This window comes from Idiotropiscis lumnitzeri, chromosome 3, assembly GCF_059441095.1.
Source record: "Idiotropiscis lumnitzeri isolate Australia: NSW breed Sydney's pygmy pipehorse chromosome 3, RoL_Ilum_1.0, whole genome shotgun sequence".
In the NCBI taxonomy this organism is placed as follows: Eukaryota; Metazoa; Chordata; class Actinopteri; order Syngnathiformes; family Syngnathidae; genus Idiotropiscis; species Idiotropiscis lumnitzeri.
This window is the reverse complement of record NC_142393.1, coordinates 15,579,287-15,585,870: the sequence shown is the minus strand read 5'-3', so window position 1 is coordinate 15,585,870 and position 6,584 is coordinate 15,579,287. Positions and strand designations below refer to the sequence as shown.

Below are 6,584 nucleotides of genomic sequence, written 5' to 3'. Positions count from 1 at the left end.
AGGTGTATGTTGACAAGCATTTTTGTCTACAGTTCAACTGACTCTTGACAACACAATCTTCGAGTTTAACTACTTCAACATTAACTGCACATAGAGACACATCAAGGGCAATGTGCAAGTTTATATTTCTACTCTTCTGGTCGTTTTACTGATGCAACACCAGATTAAAAGGATGCAGCGCATTGCTCACAGTAAACCACTTGATGGCGCCTAACAACCATTATTTTAGATCAAATTGAATGGGCCCAATATTACAAACGTCACGTTACAAAATCAGGCACAGTTCTGGGGTTAGGGTTCCATTGGACAGGCGATTATTTTATCTGGCAAGTGCAGATGAACACCACAGATTTCTGTTAGACCATTAAATGTGGTAATGTTATTAATGGATAAAGTTGGGTGTGCTCACTTAATCCCACTGTGACCACATTTGTCTTTGACCTGAGAACAGGTCTCATCTGCAAAAATAAACTGCTAAACCTGCGGCTGCATCTGGAGAGTGGGGTCAAAGTTGTACTAAGATCTGTTGTTTTCCAAAAGTCTAAATGAATATAAAGAAAAGTTTGACAAAGAAAATACAACATTGTAGACAGAAAAAAAGCATCACATCAATCCTACTGAATCATAACATTATTGCTTATTGACATTATCATTCCTATTCCAACCCTAAATTGACTGTCGATGTGAATGATTGGCCCTTACAACATGGCTACCAGTCAAGAGCCACATTGATTTCTTAAATAACACAATATGTATGGCAACAAAAACAGTTTTGGAGAATTATTTAATGTTTATTATCGAAGACAGGCATTGCAAGGAACAGATTGCTTCAATTTGTTTAGGCTTGAGGCTTGGCCACCATACGCACACCACGTGCTGTCCGCCTCCGCTGCTTCCTTCCACGTCATCATCAGGCATACAACCACATCGTTTCACATTAACTGCATGTTGCCAGAGTATTTTTAGCCCGGCAGACAGCGGCTTGAGATTCCTCCTGCCGTCTCCCGCCTTTAGGCAGTCTGACTCCTGACACCAGTAAAACAATTCAGCCTATTTTTCCCACTTCCTCTCTCCAAGTAGAACAGTTGCAGTGATTGTAAAGCACGCTGAGCATGACCTGCAGATGTGTGACATGGTGTCACACGCCTGAGCCTGAGGTGCGCGCTGACCCCTGACTCGCCATCTCTGCCTCAACGGACTGGAAAGTTTCATAAACTGGGTGAAACGACAAGATAAAACTATTTAAGTAATCTGTTCTGGTCGCAGGTGACCTAGTGCCGATGCCAGCTGACTTTAGGTACACCTTGGACCGTCACATAGCCAATTGCAGAATGCACAGAGACAAGCAACCATGCACACTCAAACCTAGGGCCCTATTTTTGTGCCCAGTCTAGTAGAAAGAATTGCCTAACTGTGCACATGGGTGGTGTTTTCTTCCTGTTGGTATTTTCATAGACGTCCGCAGTTAAAAAGAGGCGTTTGCGCCATTGTGGGAGTGAACACAGCTGATTCACTTTCTTACCAGTGAAAGCGCCATCAATTTTTGAGACACCATTGGCACTCGAGAGCACAATAAAATGTAAATCAAAACATTGCCAGTATTTTATTTATTCCCATTAAAATAATGTCCGAAGTCATATTTGACATAAAATATTGTTTTTGCCAAAACCGTCTCCTCATGATGCTTGACCACCTCTGCCAAAATCGACCACATCTTTGTTAAATAGATCAATTCCACCCTTGGAATGAAATTAGTTTTTGGTTCGTTTTGAGTGTTTTCTGAAAATATCACTTATTATACAATTATTTTAGGAAGGTGACAATATCATGCTCTTAAACCTGTTCAGGATATATAACTTCACTGTGTCTTTGTAGATGTGTGTATTTAAAGTATTTCTAATTTGGTGATAAACAGTTGAACATGATTAAACAATTTGTTTTCACTTATAAAATAGTTTCTAAACACCCGGGCTGTATCGTTAATATTTGTGAACACTTTAGTTTTTTCTCACTTAGTCTGATTGTTTGTGGAATGTAAATGTTGTTCTTCAATAAAAAAATAAATAAAAATTGTGAACTGAGTACTAGTGAAGCCCTGTGAGACTTTTTGGTGATTAAGAGCTATATAAATAAATTTGACTTGACATTGTTACTTGTGAGACACTTGTAGCAAAATGAATATGTTATATTGATAAAATGTTTCATTTGTTTATAATTGCACTACTCTCAAGCCCAACAAGTGTGAGACTGATAACTTCCATCAAATTAAAACTTAAAGCTTTATTTGGCCATGAAATGAGAAAATGTAACTCTTTCAACATTGTAGGTAAATTATGAGTTTACCAGTTTGTGTCCCAACAGTTTTGAGTTGTGTCTTTGGTTTTGTGTTTCACTAACATTGTTACATTGCTGTTTGTGAGTTTTGAGACAGTTTTTTGAACAAGGTATGTTTACATGAAAGTTTCTTCCTTGAGAATGCCATTCTTCTGTGCAGACGTACTCCTGTTTACTCTGGGTTAAACATACGGTGAGCTATGAGACAAATCATTCTTCTCTCAGTGGACTTGACGGGTTAATAAGTTATCGCAAAACAAAGGAGCGTCAATTTATCCGCCGCAAACCGAACGACAGGCTTCCTTTCTTGAGCCTGGGTCAGCCGGGTTATCAGGTACAATGGCGATCAATAGGAAGTGCTATGGCCAATCACGTTGCGGCTCTGTCATTCACCTTTTCACAAGCAACACACACCTACACACTCTCGCACACGCACGTGCATGCATGGTGCCAATGCCCACACGCTGTAATGGCAAAATGCGAAGAATCTGACTGTAAAACACATTTTATCGTGCCACTCAAATCGTTCACTCAAAGTCCCTCAACCTATTCAGGAAGTAGCTTTGACGCTATAACTACTGCATGGATGTGGTTTTATCGTGCAGTTGGATTTAATTTCATGAGCATTTAGCGGCTGGCTACATAGAGAGAGCATAATCTTGTCAAGCAACATTCATGTTTTCTGGGGTTTACTGTGTCTGCAATGGGATCATTTCCCAAATATGATGCGCTCTTTCACTACATAACTTTGCAATTTTGTCACAGTCTGTTAATGCCCAGAGTTCAGCGCCTGCTCAATGGCTGGCTTCCTGTGCTGTGCCCTGTTTGCCCTCTTGATGTGACTCAGCCATTTGGTGGGTGTAGGCGTCGTCTGCATCATCGTCGGCCAGAATGACTGTACAATGGCACAAGCATTCGATGTGAGCACTCGCCACCGTTTCACCCATTTGCACGGCTTCACAGAAGTGGTTTTGCATTGCAGTTTGGGTGGCAAAATTTGCATTTTGTCTCTCATCAAATTGAGTAACAAAACTGAGAATCATCCACCAAGAGAGTCCAAAAAATCTTTGCAAGGCTGGACGCATGCACGATACATCTGGACTCTGGAGAGAGAAATCATACTCGGTAAACTGAAATCAGTTCAGAGTATACGGCAGCCAGGAAGAATGGCAGATAAGATTGATTTATTAATAAAAAATGTAATATTTATGATATCTAAGTCATTTGTATGTTTTCACAATAGAGGCCACACTTTTGAGGTCGGTACATGAAATTTTCTGTTGCGTTACAGCTAAATCTAAAAAAATCTTTTTATCTTTACTTCTAGACAAGAAAATACTGTTTGCTGTTGTACACTATGAGAATTTCAGAAATAAAATTGTTGATTATGTGAAAAAGAAAACCAATAGTTCATTCTTTATATTTTCATACTTTTTTTGGTAACAAAACCATTGCTTTAGGTAACTGGGATTAACAAATTGCTCCACAAAATTGGAAAGTTGCTTCCCATGTGAAATAACAGATTCACAAAACTGCTCGGCAAAGAAAAAAAAAAATCAAGCTTTGTATTTGTGGTTCAATGGCCTCATATTTCCTCCCGCACACAGCCTCTTGTTGATGTGACACCCACTGTGTCTCTACTAAAATAATCAATGCAATGGTTTATCAACAACAGTCGCTCAATCGTGAGGAAGACTGCAGATGAGTTGATTATGGTGCGACATTTGTTTATGACATGTCGCTATCAGGGTGAATGGGACTTTCTTGTGCTGACACCGATGGTTTTAACTCATTTTCCGTGGAGGTCCAGAAGCACTTAAAGGCCGTCGGTGCTGGCCTCTGCGCACTGAGAGTGTGGAAGAATTTGCACTGACGCCAAAGCATTCATGCAACAATACGGTCGCTCCCTGATGAGTGCTTGTCTCGCTCTCGGGGGAGTGCAGCACTCCAGGAAAGAGACTCTTCACTTGTGTGATGCTGTAGGCCAAATGGAGAGCGAGAGAATAGAGGCAAGTTGGAGCTTATTTACTTGTTGGTTGCCATAACAGAAAGGCTGTTAAGTAGCATTGGTTGATGTGTTCACTCTTGTTCAATGAGGCACAACAAAAAGCAAACGGTCAGAGGTCGTCATTACCGATGTCGTCAGCGTCCAAAACCTCTCAGGGCTCCGACCTTTTCACTCAGCACAATAATCAGCCCTTGTAATGTTGCTGCTGTGAGACTGGGCAGAGTGTGTGGAGTGTAGTCAAGACACGCAGTGCATGCCAGTGCTGTTCTTTACATTTTGCCACATATTGATCGATTGATTTTTTAATTTTTTTTTAATAATTGGGTTATCATAAAAAAAAACAGTAAATGCAGAATTGTACAGGAAAATCGAACTAACCAAATCTTCAATCTTATAATTTCGCAAAGCATACTTCAACAAAGAAATTCATTAAAGCGCCAACACAATTCTCATCATCTCAAAGAGATAAATTAAGTCATGAATAAAAAACCCAAAAATCATAAACATGCAAAATAAAAAAATGTCCCCGCAGCCAAGCCAACAAAAAATGACATATACATATATATATACATATATATACACAGATACACACACACACACATACACACACACCCCCCCCACACACACACACACACCCCCCCCCCCACACACACACACCACACACACACATACATACATACATATATATATGATTAAAAAATATTTTAAAAAGTGCTTTGCGATGTGCTTTTCGGAATCCATGGAAAATGTCTTATTTGGAAAATACTGTAATGCCCGCAAAAGACATTTTTGTTTGCATTGCTTCACCCCCCCCCCACCTCCTCCACTTCCCACCATGCCGCAGGGTATGCAAAGCTCACTTGTAATTAAAATTCTTGCCCGCAACACAAAGCAAAAACAAAAATAATCAACCAAGGGACAGCTTGTAATTTGACAATCTTGTAAAATGAGCCACGTGTAAGACAAGGTTCCGCTCTATCTAAAATCGTGTGTGTGTTCTCTGCCAAACCGATCTTTGTTCAACATGTAAACGCTTAAGACTGATATTGGCCATAGGTTTGAATGTGAATATTTGTCTGGATCTATGTTTTGTTGTATTCTGTGACTTCTAGGTATTGTGTCCAGTGTGTGCCCGCCTTACCCCGCGTGTCAGCTCAGAGAAGTTGTTAATAACATTTTTCTTTTCACTAATAAACGAACATTTCTGTCACCACGGTTACGTCAAATATAATGACTGATGAAATAGGGACAAGGGGCTCAACCCAGATCATATATTGAGTAAATAACAATTTTAATGAGGCAGCTCAGAGCATGGAAGGCATGGAAAGTCTACCCCCTCTCATAGCATGAGAAAATGCCAGATTATATTGAGAACCTCCATCCTCCATCCTTCTCCCAGATCTCCTGCTGTGCTCTAATATAACTTGAGAAGAGGGCACAGAGGCCAGCGCCATCAGTGAGTACATTATAGTAGAAGCTGTCGCATGGCCGTGCAATATTACTAAATACTAGCTGCCACTTTGGGGTTGCTCAGGAGAAATGCTTGCGTTTGGTAGGTGGGGAGTCAGGATTTCACAGTAGGTTCTGCTTGATTAAAAGGGTTCCAGCACAGTGGTGAGCGCTGGTACCCAACTGCTTGCATAACAGCAACATATATTACAATGATCAGCTCGGGCAGGAGTGTGTTCCCACAAGTATCACAAAATGAGGCGGTGAGCATGTGGTGAGAGAGATTTAAATGCTGGGGGTCTTTTTTTTTTTTTATTTTTTAAATATTGTCTCTCCGTTAAGTGCAGCTCTCTCACGGGCTCTCCACATCATTATACATGAGGAGGCACAAATGTAATGGGATCCCATAGTAAAACAATATCAAATGTTCTGCCTTTGGACAACAAAACAGTGACCTCGCCTTTCACTTCGTCCTCACCAATTTTCCTTCCTCCAAATCATACCTTGGGCCAAAGTGTTGCTTTTGCTCCTGCTGCTTCACCTTCTCTTCTTGCTCTCCTCCTGGGGACCTTGTAAAGATCCTAGGCACTGCAGCGAGGGGCTCACAGGTGAGAACGGCCTGAGGACTAAGCTCCCCTGCTGGGCTGCGACACGTGCTCGCACACTGCCATTTCTGTGGGTGGAGAAAGTGTCGTTCTTAACATACGTGCACGGACATGGACACACACTTTGAAAGAAGAACAAAGTTTGCTTAAGAATGTTTTCATGTGGTCCATCATTGGTGTTTTCATGT

At 40.9% G+C, this 6,584-nt stretch overlaps 1 long non-coding RNA gene across 1 annotated transcript in view; it reads right to left on the bottom strand.

Annotated features, from left to right (window-relative positions):
• Positions 1-5,219: 5,219 nt before the first annotated feature.
• LOC148340099 (uncharacterized) overlaps positions 5,220-6,584 on the bottom strand; it is a 32,830-nt gene continuing 31,465 nt past the window's right edge. The window contains exon 5 of the long non-coding RNA XR_015842546.1: positions 5,220-6,464. This is a non-coding gene — a long non-coding RNA (uncharacterized LOC148340099). The remainder of the gene's footprint in view (positions 6,465-6,584) is intronic.